We start from the raw sequence: 15,131 nt of genomic DNA, 5'->3' as shown, positions 1-15,131 counted from the left end.
ACAGACAGACAGGAAGTGATAGAGCTGGGCAGAAAGAGGAAGTGATAGAGCTGGGCAGAGAGAGGAAGTGATGTAGATGCAGAGAGAGGAAGTGAGATGGCAGGGACAGAAAGGATATAGGCATGAGTATACAGGAAGTAGTTCTCTCTTTAGCTGAGGATTTCCTAGTGGTAAGAACGTGGCTGGCTTCTTTCTGCTTCTCTGATCTCTCGGTTTTCACCCTAATATCTGACTCTGGTTTTTTTTATTAATAAGACCATTTAGCAATTCATCTTACACACTTCTCACCATTGATGTCTTTGTCCCACATCTTTGCTAAACAGACTGGTAAAAAGCAGTACTTCCTACATCTTCATTGAATTCACTGGCTCTAGAGACACAGACATCCTCAGTATTGTGAGAGGAAGTCTTTATGATCACAGAAAAGTTTTCAGATCAAATCCTAGTACAAAAGTGTTAAAACAGTGCAAGAGAACTTCCAGTTATCCCTGTCCATTTTGTCCCACAAGTCGAGCTATAACTGCCTGAAGATGTATGGGTGATGTACTTTTTGTAGAAGGGGGCACTGGTGAGGACTGGGCCTAGAAATGGCTTTAGTGACCACTGGGGTCTTGGTTGTCTGACTATGTATTTACTGCCTTATCCACAGTGGAATCTGAGCTCTTATTTTCTAGTTGTTTTGTCTTTTACAAGTGAGACAGATCCAACTTTCCTTAGGATATTGGGCTGAGGATATACCATAAATGGTAATGTTAATGATAAGTTTGTTGTAGATTGTTAAAGACAGAATTATTGTAAATAGCCTGTGATATCTATTTTTCCTTCAAATAAGCTAAGTTGTGGGTGGGCTGGACAGATTTGACGCTTTGACTGACAGTTGTTAGACCCTTCCTTTACACCTAACCGCTTTGATAGTGAAGCTGGCAGCTGAGCAGCTCTTCTTTAGTGACAAACTTGAGTCTCATTATGACAACCAGGCCTTGAACAGTTCATGGAAGCATTAAGGAAACTACCTTCCAGCTGTAGGAGTACTGTGACATTGACTGCAGGGGTCATGTCTCCCATTTCAGGAGACCTTTTAGTCTTGACCACTCTAGATGCTTCACTGCCCTGAGACCTCACTGCTAGCAAGAAAAGCCTTGGTAAACTCGCTCATCTCTAAGCTTCTCTAGTTCAGGTGGAGGAGGTGGGTGTTGTTATTTTTTATTTTTTATTTTTATTTATTTTTTTGCTCTTTAGGGGGACCCACCACCCAGCTCCTAAATAAATCACACATGAAGGCTTATTCTTAATTATGAATACCCAGCCTTAGCTTGGCCTAGTTCCTAGCGGGCTTTTCTTAACTTAAATCATCCCATCTACCTTTTGCCTCTGAGCTTTTCCATTCTCTTTCTTCTGTAAATCTTACTCTTGTTCCTACTTCGTGGCTGGCTGTGTGGCTGGGTGGCTGTCCCCCGATGCTCTCCTCCTCTGACTCTCTAGATCTCTTTTCCCCAGCCCAACTATCCTTTCTCCTGCCTTGCTATTGGCCATTCAGTTCTTTATTAGACCATCAGGTGTTATAGAAAGGCACAGTAACACAGCTTCACAGAGTTAAACAAATACAACATAAACAAAAGTAACACCTTAAAATAATATTCTACTACAAATGGGAGTATCAGATGCCTTAGTGGAAAGTTTGTGATTGGTATTATAACAGCAATTAGACCGAAAGTAGTACAGAATGAATGGAAAGAAGGAGGGAGCAGTGAGCATAGGACATATGTGTCCAGGTTTCCAGGTTGCTAGTGATGGGAAAACGGTACTGGTTACCGGCGGATAAGTCATGGACCATGGCCACAACTACCAGAGTTGTGAAGAGCTTTATTAAAAAGAACAGGGGATAGGAGGGAGGAGCCAGGCCTAGCAGGGGAGGGAAGCAGGGAGCAGAGCAGAGAGGAAATAGAAAGAAGGGGGATAGGGGCCCCACGTGACTTTTTAAGGTGGGGATTGTGTGACCACAAGGCAGGTATGCAGTCACCCATGCCCCCTGATGACGTAAGATGCCAGAACCCGGAAGAGTGAGGGCAGGATCCTAACAGCTAGGAACACTTTCTTTGTACAGGTCTCACCTTTTCTAGGCACTGTTAGTTACCAGCTTACAAATACCCCAGAAGACACCTACTAATCTCATGGAACCCAAGAAATGTTAGTGGTTCTACTTCTGTAGTTAGAGAGACTTCCCCCCCACCTTCCATGTACATATGACAGTGTTCAGGATACTTTTTACCTCTTTACAAAGATAAAACAGGATGAAAGAACTTGGAGGGTAGAAAGAAAATGTTTCCTTCCTCTCCCTCACCCTTTTGAGACAGGATATTACTGTGTATCCTAGACTGGCCTTGGACTTGTGAGTCTCTGGGCTGCTAGGATCATAGTAAACACCATGGATGACTGGCCTGGACAAGTTTGTATTATAGCAGATGTCTTTCCATGGCTTTTGCTGTGTCCAGAGTAGGGTGTTTGTGGTTTTGTTGTCACCTGCTTGTTATTAAAAAAGAAATAAAATTAATTTTAGACTAAAAATACTATTTCCTTATGGATTATGAAAGCTGTCAAGATTCAAAAAGAGTCACCCTTGTCAAACTCAGATAGAACTAAGGAGGGCTCTCAGGATTTTCCCCAAAATCAGTAACTATGGCAAGAGATTTTCCCAACTGCAGTTTACCACACAAATCATACAAGAGCAGCTAGCCACTTACATAAAAACAGCCACCAGTGCACTGGGCAGTTCTGGCCAGTAAATTAGGCTGCCATGGTGTTAAGACTGGTTTTCTAGTAATTGCAGCCAGTGGCCAATCAGAGCTATCCTGCTCTTGCCTAATGCTACAAAGATCAATAAGCTGTCTTTCAAAACACTTTCTGTAGCTTTTCTCTTTCCCCAATAAAACCCCAGCCTTCGCCACCCCACCTGTGCATGTGTCCCAGATTACAGTAGAATTGTTTGTTTATTCCCAAATGTAAATTATTTTATTTGAGTCACCTCTAGGTTTCCTTGGATGTTGAAAGATTATAGATCTCTATCCTAATGTAGCAAGGCTAATTTACTCAGACACTGTTCCCTCATGAGCAATTAAAATAATAATTAATGGATTGCTGTTAGGAAATGCCTCTCAGTTTCCAAGTATGCACTTTCACATACATTACCTCATTATAACCAAGCACCAAGCAAGCACATTAGTACTAACTACATTTTGTAAATGAAGGGATGCATTAGAAGTAAACAGTACATTGTGGATTCAGGGCTCCTCCAGGTCCACTCCTGTTTGCCCAGTCACTTGCAAAAGACAATTTTCTACTTCAACTTTGGATTAACATACTGTCAAATACACACTACTGGAGCTAGTGTTAATTATGCAGTTTATGTACATGTTAGTGGAGTACCACCTAATCCTTTAGAACCCAGTGAGCAATAATTTTTTTCTTGCTATCCATTCAACGCCTTGTGTATAGAGTTATTATGTTGTTAATAGATGCAAAGCTATTTTATTGAAGAAAATGGAAATCATTTGAGGCTGTTTCCCCATCTAGAGGACACCGATGTGTTTCAGCTTTGACTTTATTGTGGATACGTTCCAGGATCTCAGACAATGGCTAAATCTTGTGTGCTTTGTCATAGACCTGCTCGAATTAGAGCATTAAGAATGGAGACCTGACAGATGTTTTTCAATCTTAATGGTATAAAATAAAAGAGACAGCCAAACTTTCTTCTTGTTAGTTTAAGTTACTTGACAGAACTTTTGGATTATCTCTGCTACACCCAAGAGGAAAGAGGCCTCTTTATTATCTCTTCATTAGGGGATCTCAACTTGTTTACACATTGGAACAAATGTTACACATGTAGAACAAATGCTAATTCAAATTGTGACTTCCTTCACATAGTATCTGGACATGAGTAGTTTTGAAACTCTGACATAATTAGTTCAAATAACCAAGATGCAGCATTTGGCATCTGACATCTGAGTATAACACACACACACACACACACACACACACACACACACACACACACACACACACACACACACGGGTGGTGGGGAGAGTGATGAAAGTTCTAACAGTCAGTACTCTCCTACTCTCAATGAGGCTGAGTTATGACCTCCAGCTGAGAATGAGCTAAGGGGGGCTCTCAATAAAACACTAACCCTGCCTGACTCCTGTAAGATGGGAAAACAGCCAGGCCTAGGCAACAATTTTATTTTTATTTTTCTGTTTTATTGTTCTGTGGTTGTTTGTTTGTTTGTTTGCTGGCTTTGAAACAGGGTTTTACTGTGTAACTCAGACTGATCTAGGACTTGAGGCAATACTCCTGCTCAGTCTCCCGGCTGTTGGGATCACGTATAAGCCACAATGCTCATGCCTTATTTTCCATGACAAGGTATACGGTTTGTTTGGAATTTAAACCAGATGGGTCTATTTCAATCAATAACAATTTCTGCACTTTAAGATGTGCCAAATAACAGTGTGAAACTGCTTGCTTTCAGGTACCTGAATAAAAACAAACTGCAACCTTAATCAGTTTGCATAATCCGCCCTATGTACTCCATCCCTGCATGGAGCTGACCGAATACCCATGTCTGTGCTCTTTTGATTCTTACACAAAAGTTACTACCAGGGTAGCACTGAATACTATGCCTTGGGTTTTTACCAAAACCTCTGATTTCAAGGAAAATAAACCAAGTTTCTATTTCTCTCAGTGGATGACATCAACTATTGTTTTCACTGAATTTAATCAGCAAATCACTATTTCTACACAAACAGATACCAGTCATAGATAAGTCAGATAGTTATCTGTATTTCTAAGAATTAACAGACTAGTATAGAAAGCTGGCAAGAACAATCACAACATGATGAGCTAGGGGTAATTAAAGACGCATGGAGAGAACCCAACTCTAACCTGGGCCAGGCTGCTGGAGAAAGAGACCTGAAGACAAGAGAGAAGTGAGACAGAAGGGTTTGGCTTCCTTGTACTAAAAGTGCATGTTTAAATTTTAGAAGGATAATTCTGTAAGAGCAGGAGGAGGATCTATTTAGCAAACATACATTGGCTAACACTCGCCATGACCCTACCATTCTTCTATGTGCTCATGTATAATTAATCATTTAATCTTTGTAACAACTCTCTAGGCAGGAGCTCTTATCACTCCTGCTTTACACACGAGGAAATAAGCACACAGAGATTAAGCAGCTCAACTGAGGTTGTATGGTTATTAAGGAGCAAAGCTACGATGTAGAAGTAGAACACTTGGCCCCAAGGCTGTCACACTTCATCTTACGGTATACTGACTCAGGGACATGAACTAAAAGGAGAAATGAGTTGCCACTGGGAGGATTTTTGCAATCATACAGCAGAAATAGGATATATATCTGAAGTGAAATAGACAGAAACATTGAAGAGACACAGGAGTATACACCTGTAATCCAAGCAGGGGACCCAGGAGTTGAAAGCAGGGGACCCAGGAGTTGAGGATGGTCCTCAGACACATAGTAAGTTCAGGGCCAGCCTGAGCTAAAAAAAAAAAATCAACCAAACAAATAAAAACAGAAAAAAATTGACTGACACCATATCTTGATTTCCTAGCTTAAGAACTAGATAAACTACACAGCTTTTAGCTGAATTTGAGGACCTACAGATACAAGTTCCAGAAGCATGGACTAGAATGAAGACAAAAGTGGAAATGATATTTATAAAACAACATTTATGTTTCAGACATAGTTATTTTGACAACTTCTTATATTCTGAAATGTGGGTACTAAGTATTGGGAGACTGAGGTTCAGGGAGGTCCCATGAGATCACACAGCACAGTAGACATGTGTAGGTTTGGGCACCAGGTCTCCTAAGAGCCCTTGGTTCTGTCTCCTGGATCATATTGTAGTGTTTCATCCATGCCTGCCATGAAAGCCTCAAAGAAATGCCATTCTTCTCTTGGGGTCTTGTGGTAGTCAAAAGGTAAACAGGTGACCAGAGCTGGCTTTGCTGGCTTACAACTTAGACATCTGGATACACGTGATGAGTGGTAACATCAAAATTCTACAGATCACCCATGGCTCAATATGAAATCCTTTCTACAATCCACTAAGTGTCTATTCCAGGGTCAGTGAAAGTCTTTGATAGACAGTCAAATCAAATCAGGTTTATGTGGTATAAATTATACACAAAATTTCATACTGTTTAATGAATCATTCCTATGATTGTTCACAAGCATACAGTCAGGAAACAGACTTCAAAGATAGCTATAGAGTTGAGGATATAGCTAAGCTGTGGAGTGTTTGCTTAGTATGTGGCCTGGGTTCAATCCTTATACAAAAACCCAAGGCAAAATAGACATATAGAATGTTCTCATCACCAAAGAGTTCCCTGCTGTCTCTTCAGAGAGTTAACCTTACCATCCTGGCAACTACTGCTTGGTAAGGCCCTGCCATTTTGCATTTCCCAGAACACCATGTAAGTGGAATTTTACACTGTGTGATCTTTACTCAGCACAATGTAACTGAGAGCCCTTTATGTAGTTCCACAATCATTAATTCATTTATCACATCAATTTACTGAGTGTTGAATTTGTTGTCAGATAGTCAATGACTATTTATTAGGGTTGGCACTGTCCCAGTACTGAGGCTACAGCAGTATTTGGAAGAACCTCAGTCCCTGACTTTAAGGAGTATATACCACGGTGTAGAGGTGAGGGGGTGGGGGCACATGAAATGATAAGCACATGAACAGATTTTTTTTAAAACTTTAGTTTCAAGAATTGCTAAGTGTGGAGCACAGCTGTAATAGAGAAATGGGATAGAGCAGAGGTGTGCTGAAGGGACTGACTTGCTTGTTAAAGGTCTCTGAAGAAGAGATGAGGATTGAAACCTAGATAATGGGTAAGGCCAACCATGCCAAGATCTGAGCAAAAAGAACAGTAGAAGGAAGAGCGAGGCCAACAGGGGCCAAGATTAGTGTGTTCAAGAGACATAGAGAAGACTGAAGGAACTGGAGTGCCCTTGACTAAAAGCAAATCATTCAGAAGGCCCAGGCAAGAGCCCAGGAAGGTAGATGTGATAGGCCAGCTCAAAGATCAAGAATTAGTTTTGAGCTGGTTGTAAAAGGAAAACATTAAGGTTTAAGATCAGAAAGTTATATAATCTGATCTGTGCCTCACAAAAGTTTCTCTGCTATCTGTGGTGGATGGAGTGACTGTGTGGGGCACAGGGAGATGGCTTAAGACTCAAGGAAGGAAGAGCTGGGTGTGTAGTTCAGTTAGCAGACAACTTGCTAGCACTCATGAAGCCCTGGGTTCAAAACTGCAGCACAACATAAATGCATATTGTGGCACATGTCTGAAATCCTGGGATTCGGTGGAGTCAGAAGGATCAGAAGTTCAAAGTCAGTCATCCTCAGCATAATGAATCTGAGGCCAGTCTGTGATACACAAGGCGCTGTCTGAAAGAGAAAAACAAAACAAAACATTTCAGGGTAGGAAGAAAATGACCTGATGGCCAGGTGGAGGCGGCACACGCATTTAATCCCAGCACTTGGGAGGCAGAGGCAGGCGGATCTCTGTGAGTTTGAGGCCAGCCTGGTCTCCAAAGCAAGTTCCAGGAATGGCGCAAAGCTACACAGAGAAACTCTGTCTTGAAAAACAAAAACAAAACAAAACAAATGACCTGATGAACCATGCCTGTAATCCCAGCACCCTATAGAATGGAGAGTTCAAGGCCCGCCTTAGTGAGGCACAAAAACAGTGGAAGCAGGAAGATGTGTCCAGAAGCTTCCTCCACAGTTAGGGGACAGCTATAGTGACTTGACCAGGATGGTAGGAAGTCAGATGGTAAGAAGTGCTCACATGTAACACTTTCATGAAACCATAAGAACAAAAAGAGAAAAACTATGCCCAAATACAATTAAATTTTAGTATTTATTTTTTAAAAGATTTCACTTTACCAATTTCATTAGTGCAAGTATGAGAAAATACACAAATGTTCAAAACTCTCTATAAAATACAAAATAGGATAGTGCTAATCTGCACAGTGCAGGTAGTCTTGAAGATAGAAGCCAGGGGATCTGCTGAGCCTTAGGGCATTCCCTGGCCTTCAGCCAACATGAGCTCAGGGTTCACCTTGTGTTCACCTGTGTTCAGCCTCCACTTTGTGCTGCAGCACATCACACACGCATCAAAGTCTAAATGATCCCAAGAGCTCTTGTGAGTTGGTTAATAAAAAGGATAGAAAGGGGTCCCCACGTGGCTAAGATCAAGTCGTGCCACTCTTCTGAACCTTTTCGCTTAGAGATGGGAAACATTATAAAAATTGATTTACAAATTATGGTGAATGTCTAACCAGAGCAAACCAATTGCAAATCATGCTTCCCTCTGGCCTTCAGCTCTTCCTCCCAGACATATTCCCTTCTGCTGGGACATTAAGGCTCTTGTGAACGATACCTGGCGCCATGTTCTGAGATTATCATTTTGATCATCTGACAGCTGCTTTTCCAGCCAAAGCCAACCTCCCTTGTAAATACAGATCTGTTCTGAGGACATGAAGGAGTACATCTTAATAAAGTGTTTTGTTCTTCTAGCTGTTCAGAACCTTGTTTGTTTCAAAACAACTAACCAGTCTTCAGTCATAAACCCCTGCCTTCTCTGGACCACCAACAGGTCAGATCTGAAGAACAGTTTGCTGCTGCCCAACCCCCACCTGCCTCACTTTCTATTTACTTCTTGGTTTTGTTCTTACTTTAGTTGGTTTTCTTCCCAGGCAAATCGAATCAGCCTTGTGAGTGCTTGCCAGGTGCACTATTACTGATCTACATCCCCAGCTCTACTTTTATTTGCTGCAGTAGTTTGTTTGTTTGCTTGCTTGCTTGCTTGTTTGTTTGTTTGTTTGTTTTTGAAGTGGCATCTCGACTCCAAGGTAGCCTGGAATTCCTAATATAGCCAAGGATAACCTTGAATTTCTGAGCCTTCCTAAGTACTGAGATTACAAGCGTATTCCACCACACTAATTTATACAGTGCTAGGAACTGAATCTTGGGCTTTGTGGATGCTAGGCATGCACTCTACCAACTGAGCTACATATTTGGCCCTACTTATTTTGTTTTTAAGATAGGTTTCTCTATGATCCACTTCAGCTTCCTCCTTTGCAGGGATGTCATACACACTGCAAGCTGTGGCAAGAGTTGATTCAGAACAGGAGTAGGACATGTGTCATTTCTGCATTCACTTGGCCAGGAAGCAAAAGAGGCAGGATCGGGAGCAGAAGAGTACCCAGGATAGCCCAAACCCACCTCTTCTTGCTGTGAGCTTACTCCAGGGGTGTAACTGGTCATGCTCGAAAGATATCTTTGTGGGCTAGAAGACCAAAAACTACTTGCCATAGAAGAAAGCAAACAAACTGCCAGGAGAGGATAGAGAGGAGAATCAGGTGGCTCCCCAAGCTGTCTAGACAATGATGGTCTCACTATGTCTCAACTCTTGTGCCCAAGCCATAAAATAAGATAGGCTGCTATAAGCCTGCCCACAGGTTCCTTCTGGAAATAACGTACACTTTAACAAGCTTCTTTTTGAAAGGCAAACATGAAGTTACTAGCTACTGACTCTATAACTATTGCTCATCACTTTTCTGAAAAATGTATTTGGTATGAGAATGGAACATGAGGCAGTGAAAGGAAGAGGGGAGGCAAGGGAAGGGAAAAGAGACAGGGAGGAGGAAGAAAGAAGAAAAAGGGAGAAGATGAGGAAAAGGAAGAGGAGAAGGACATTCATTTGTGTGTGTGGTGCCAAGGCTGGAACCTGGGGCCTAGTGCATGTCAGACAAGGGTTCTACAACAGAACTGCAGGAAGAATTAACTGATGAAGTGAGATAGTACCAGTTTTTACTCAGAGATACCCACGCTACACCATTCAAAAATACTCTCAGGACCACCGACGAAAAGTCAGACCTGAAGAACAGTTCATGACTTGTGTGAGTTCTTTACATACATACATACTTATGGTACTAGAACAGGGTGTTGACATGGCTTTGACCTCAGATTGTCATGCCTCATTTTCCATTCTACATTTCTGTGTCTTAGGTCAGAGCCACGTTTCCCAGTGTAGCTAATACAGAGTTGGTTCTAGGCTAAAATTCTTTTATTTGAGGAAAATAAAGACGTAGACAGGTGGTAACCAGCCGGGATGCTGAAACCAGCCAGGAGTGCTGAAATTATATTTGGTCAGATATAAGTAAACTTTTAGTGAGGATTACATTTTCACAGTGGTATGAACATTGCACTATACCACAGAGACAAACTACTAAAAATAGATATCCTTTAGGAGTCCAAACTTTAGGAGAAAGGAGTACAATATAGAGATGTTGTTGGTAGATGTCACAGAGCTCTGTGGAGGTACAGTGACCCTCTGGTTAATGCTGAGTTGGTGTTCTGACAGAGTCTTTAGAAACAGCAAAGTTTTCAGCTAGTGATGATGTTAAGTTCTCTGGCTCTTCGGTTATGAGATACCATGAAGGAGATCATATGTGGTGGATACAACATTGTACAGGCCTGGAGCAGCCACAGTCACAAACACTGCTGCCTGTAGCACTTGTGAAAAAGGACAAAGGAGGGAATACATTTCCGCCCTTGTGGAGGTAAAAAAGAAAGAATTAAATAATTCACACTTAAATCAACTTGTTCTTCTAACTCAACTCCTTTCCCCTACATTTTCCACCATGCCTGCTCACAGAACAAACAACTGCAGCATGCACTGTAAAAATTGTCCCCAGTTCCCTAATTCAAGAGGAAGTGATGTCTGGAGATACAAGGTTGATAAGCACAGGGCTTGGAAGAGGTGCCCCACCAACCCGATGACACATTTCAATGAGTCCCCACTGCCTCTACCCAGTAGGCCTTTTGTCGAATTTGCTAATGCTCGGAATGCCTATAGTGACAGATAGTAAGTAGCATTGCAGTAAGTGTGGGTGATTTTTATGAGTCCTGGGCAGCAAGGATGCCAGGGGTAGGGGTGGGGTGGAGTGATTAAGACTCTTGGAAACAAATTCATTTGTGAGATCTCACAGAAGCTTACAATAAAAATACTTTGAGTAGCTACATTACTACATCTTTCTACTGGGGTTAAAACTCTATGAATTTTAAATGATTTTAAAATACTGAGTAGAGTTCTTTGTGTCTTCATCTTTTGAACTAGCCAGTCAGCCAAAGAATCTAGCTGATATTTCAAAATGCAACAGCAGTGAATCACCTGGTTCCTATGTAAGCCACATTCACCAGAAAAATATCAGAGGTGGAGGTAGAAGTGCTCATCCACAGGGCGCCAGCATGGGTGGAAATGTGCATTGCAACATCTGCCTCTCACCTTTGGATGAAGGGCAGAGTGGGGTTTACGGTAATCTCTGTCCTGTCAACAGGCAGCACAATGACCTTGGGAGAACACAGCTGATGGCATGTTTATACAGCCACAGGTTTGTAGACACAGGCACAGCCACATGACCAGAGTCTCCCTACCCCCACCTCCTTTTTTTTTTCTTTCCCATCAGCATAAGAACCATCCTTTCACTCTGAAACATTCTGGCTAAGCCTCTCAGTAGTGTGCACTGAAGCCATTTAGAGATGAAGTAATCTCTGAGCATTTGTTCATATTGTGCAATTTTAAAAAATGTTTATTTAAGGCCAGAGTGACAGCTCATTCAGTAAAGTGTTTGCTGGACAAGAATAAGGACCCGAGTTCATATCCAAAGCACCCATGTTAATTGCTGGGTGTGGCAGCACATGCCTATAATGTCAATACTGGGAGCTAGAGACAGGAGGGCTTATTGGCACAGTGTTTATTTGGTGAATAAAATAAATTTGATGAACCTGCAAAACATCTTGCTAAAAGAAATAAGCTAGATCCAAAAGAACAATCTGTGTGGTTCCACCTCCTCAGAGTGGCAAAAGTTATAAAAACAAAATGAAGTGACAATTGGCAGCAGCTGATGGGTGGTCTGTTCTTAGCATGATGAAAATTTTCTGGACAAGGGTAGTGTTCATAACAATGTGGATGTACTTAATGCCGCTGAAAGGGCACAGTCAGAACCAGGGAATATGGGAAACCTTCCATATATTTTTATCACAATTAGAAACAAAATAAATTGATTTTCAGGAGTAAAGGTCCCCATTTACTGACATTTTTTCTGTTGCTCCACACTTTCTTCTGTAAATCAAGTTTTTTATTTGTTTGTTTGGTTGGTTGATTGGTCTGTCTTTTTGTCTGTACTTGCTCTTTCCTCTTTCTGGATTCTCTTAGCTGTCACTTTCCACACTTGGTTTCTTCTTGACATTCAGAGGCAGTTGGTTTCTCTTTCTCCCACCTGAGTCACTTTGTTATATTTATCTATTTATGTTCCACTTCTCACTACCATGTAAGTTTCCAAGAAGTTCCATCATTCTTTTTCCCTAGCCCTTAGAGTGATCTGACCTTACTAAGTTGGTACTTAAAAGCATTTGTTGGATAAACAAATTTATGAAATCACTAAACCACTAATGACTCCAAAACTCTAAGCAGAAAATATTTGAAGTTGAGGACACAAACTCAGGACTGTGTCGCTCTTATCTTAAAGGTGCATCCTTATGCTCTTTCTTCCTTCCCATTCCCCCCACCCCCCACTAGTTCTTTTGGCCTTAGATCCAGTTTAACATCAATTAAATGAGTAATATTGAATCTTTGTGCACAAACCTCACCCATGTCAAAGTCCATTTGATCCACACCTGCTCTACTGCCCTGCCCAGACAGGAGAGTTAGGCAGAGGCAAGTGATTGAAAGGTGACAAAGTTAAATATTCCCGTTCCTTGAGGGTAATTCCAGATGAAAATGATGAAATGGCAAGCCTTCTACTTGCGTTCATTTTATTAGTCATCAGCTAGAATAAAGCTCACTTCTGGGATGGGCTTTGGATGGAAATCCCAGTTAAATTGTATCCAAGCATTTTTCCTTGCTCAGTGATGCCTTCAATGACGGCATGATCACGTTTCCCAGAGCAACCTCTTGCCAAACATGGGGCTTCACTGCCCACAGATGTACCCTAGATCTGGGGACTAGCTGTGGAAGACTTGAGGGTTTCATAGACCTGTGAAGGAGAAGAGTTTGTATTAGGTCAGCCCAGGTTTAGCCCTACATGTCAATGGAAGAAAGTTGTATTTATCCACTGCCAGCAATGCAAAGGATTATAATGCAAATGATTACAATCCCCAGGTGCCCCATGCAAGATTGAAGACCATAGATCTGACATGCCACAAAGGAGAAACAGTGAGTGGAGTGAGGAGTAAGATGTGTTTCTAATAGTATTTAATTTATTATTTTCACTCAGTTCTTTACATAAAACAACTCATCTCTAGTCAGCTGGAGGCAGATTCAAGTTCATTAGAGCTAGAGAAGAAGTGTGTAGAGTGAGTGAGGATTAACATGCATCATTCTTAGAAAAATTATCCAAGGTACAGACTGGAGGAAGGATCAGGTAACAAAACCTGTATATTACTCTTTAGCATATAAAAATGATGTGAGAGAGAGAAAAAAAAAACAGGTTTCTGATGTTTTCGTTCAGATGTGAGATTACTTCATGAGTTCATGCACGTCTGCTGCCCTTGCCATAACCAGCTTTTTCTCTTCTTCTTTGATTTGTCTGTGAAGAGGTTGCTGTGATAATCTAGAAGTTGCAGCTCCCGTTTGGCTAGAGCAGTTAGAGAGAAAGGCAACCTAGCAGTCTGATGTTAAGGGTCACTCACACTTCAGCAGTGATGGCATCTTCTTCAGTTTAGGCAGCTAGGGACTGACATTCTCTGACCATGGCTGACCAAGACTTCTCACACATAGCACCAATGGAATGCTCAACAGGTTTTTTTTTTCACACTGTTTAAAAATGGCACAAGGAGCCGGACGGTGGTGGTGCACGCCTTTAATCCCAGCACTCGGGAGGCAGAGCCAGGCGGATCTCTGTGAGTTCGAGGCCAGCCTGGGCTACCAAGTGAGTTCCAGGAAAAGGCGCAAAGCTACACAGAGAAACCCTGTCTCGAAAAAACAAAACAAAAAAAACAAAAACAAAAGAAACAAAACAACAACAACAAAAAAAAAAAAACGGCACAAGGATGTATAGAGAGGGAGGTGTGTGCAGAAATGCTACCAACAAGAGAAAAAGTAGGTCTCAACCTGAGGCATGATAGAATATTTCACGATAGCTGTTTCTGTCTTCCTATGGTAAGAGGTACAGAAAACAAAGCAACTCATATTTAAGTTTTACACAGTTCAAGTGACCAATTACTTTGACTTTCAAGCATTATTTTTAGTGAATACTTTTATGATTGAATTAATTTGGAAATATAATACTATTATCCTATTTGAAAATTTTCTAGTAAGTTGTCGAGCAAAACACTAATTAATTATGGGAATTTGGTACCATTCCTTCCCCCACACCTCTTCTCTTACCATGTAGCCCAGGCTGGCCTCTAGCTTTTGATCTTCCTGCTTCTGTCTTTCAAAGTGCTAGAATTACAGCTGTATACCACCACTCCTGCCTTCCGTTTTTGTCTTTTAATTACCACATAGATAGATATAAGGGTGTGTGTATGCGTGCATGCGTGTGTGTGTGTGTGTGTGTGTGTGTGTGTGTGTGTGTGTGTGTGTGTGTGTGTGTGTTTAGTTTTACAGATGAACAGAAGTAGTTGAGATGAGGAGATTATTTGGAGTTGTCTAAAAATGGCCCCATTAAATTACACGAATCTTTAAAAATATACTGAAGACAGAAAAAAAGTTGGTCAGAAAGATATACTGGGGAGGACACACCCTACCATGGCTAGCTATGAAGATAAAGGAAAAGCTACAAATCAAGAAATGTAGAAGCTGGAAGGGCAAGAAAATAGATATTCCCTGAGACTCCAAGAAGGAATGCAGCTCTTTCAGCACTGGCCTGTTAGTTCTAGTGCAGTTAGGTCTGTCAGACTTCTAACATGCAAAAACTGTAACATATCAAATGCATCTTTCTTTCAGCAACTGGGTTTGTGTAATTTGCATATTGGAAATAGAAAAGTAGCCAGATGTAGTGGCACATGCCTGTAATTCCAGCATCCATCCTTGTTCCA

General features: G+C 41.4%; 1 long non-coding RNA gene across 2 annotated transcripts in view; it reads right to left on the bottom strand.

Moving 5' to 3' along the window:
- Positions 1 to 12,884: 12,884 nt before the first annotated feature.
- LOC143268514 (uncharacterized) overlaps positions 12,885 to 15,131 on the bottom strand; it is a 29,888-nt gene continuing 27,641 nt past the window's right edge. For both annotated transcript variants that reach the window (XR_013044572.1, XR_013044573.1), the window contains exon 3: positions 12,885 to 13,126. This is a non-coding gene — a long non-coding RNA (uncharacterized LOC143268514). The remainder of the gene's footprint in view (positions 13,127 to 15,131) is intronic.

The sequence above is a fragment of the Peromyscus maniculatus genome, chromosome 14, assembly GCF_049852395.1.
Source record: "Peromyscus maniculatus bairdii isolate BWxNUB_F1_BW_parent chromosome 14, HU_Pman_BW_mat_3.1, whole genome shotgun sequence".
Classification (NCBI taxonomy): Eukaryota; Metazoa; Chordata; class Mammalia; order Rodentia; family Cricetidae; genus Peromyscus; species Peromyscus maniculatus.
This window is presented reverse-complemented; position numbering and strand designations above follow the sequence as displayed.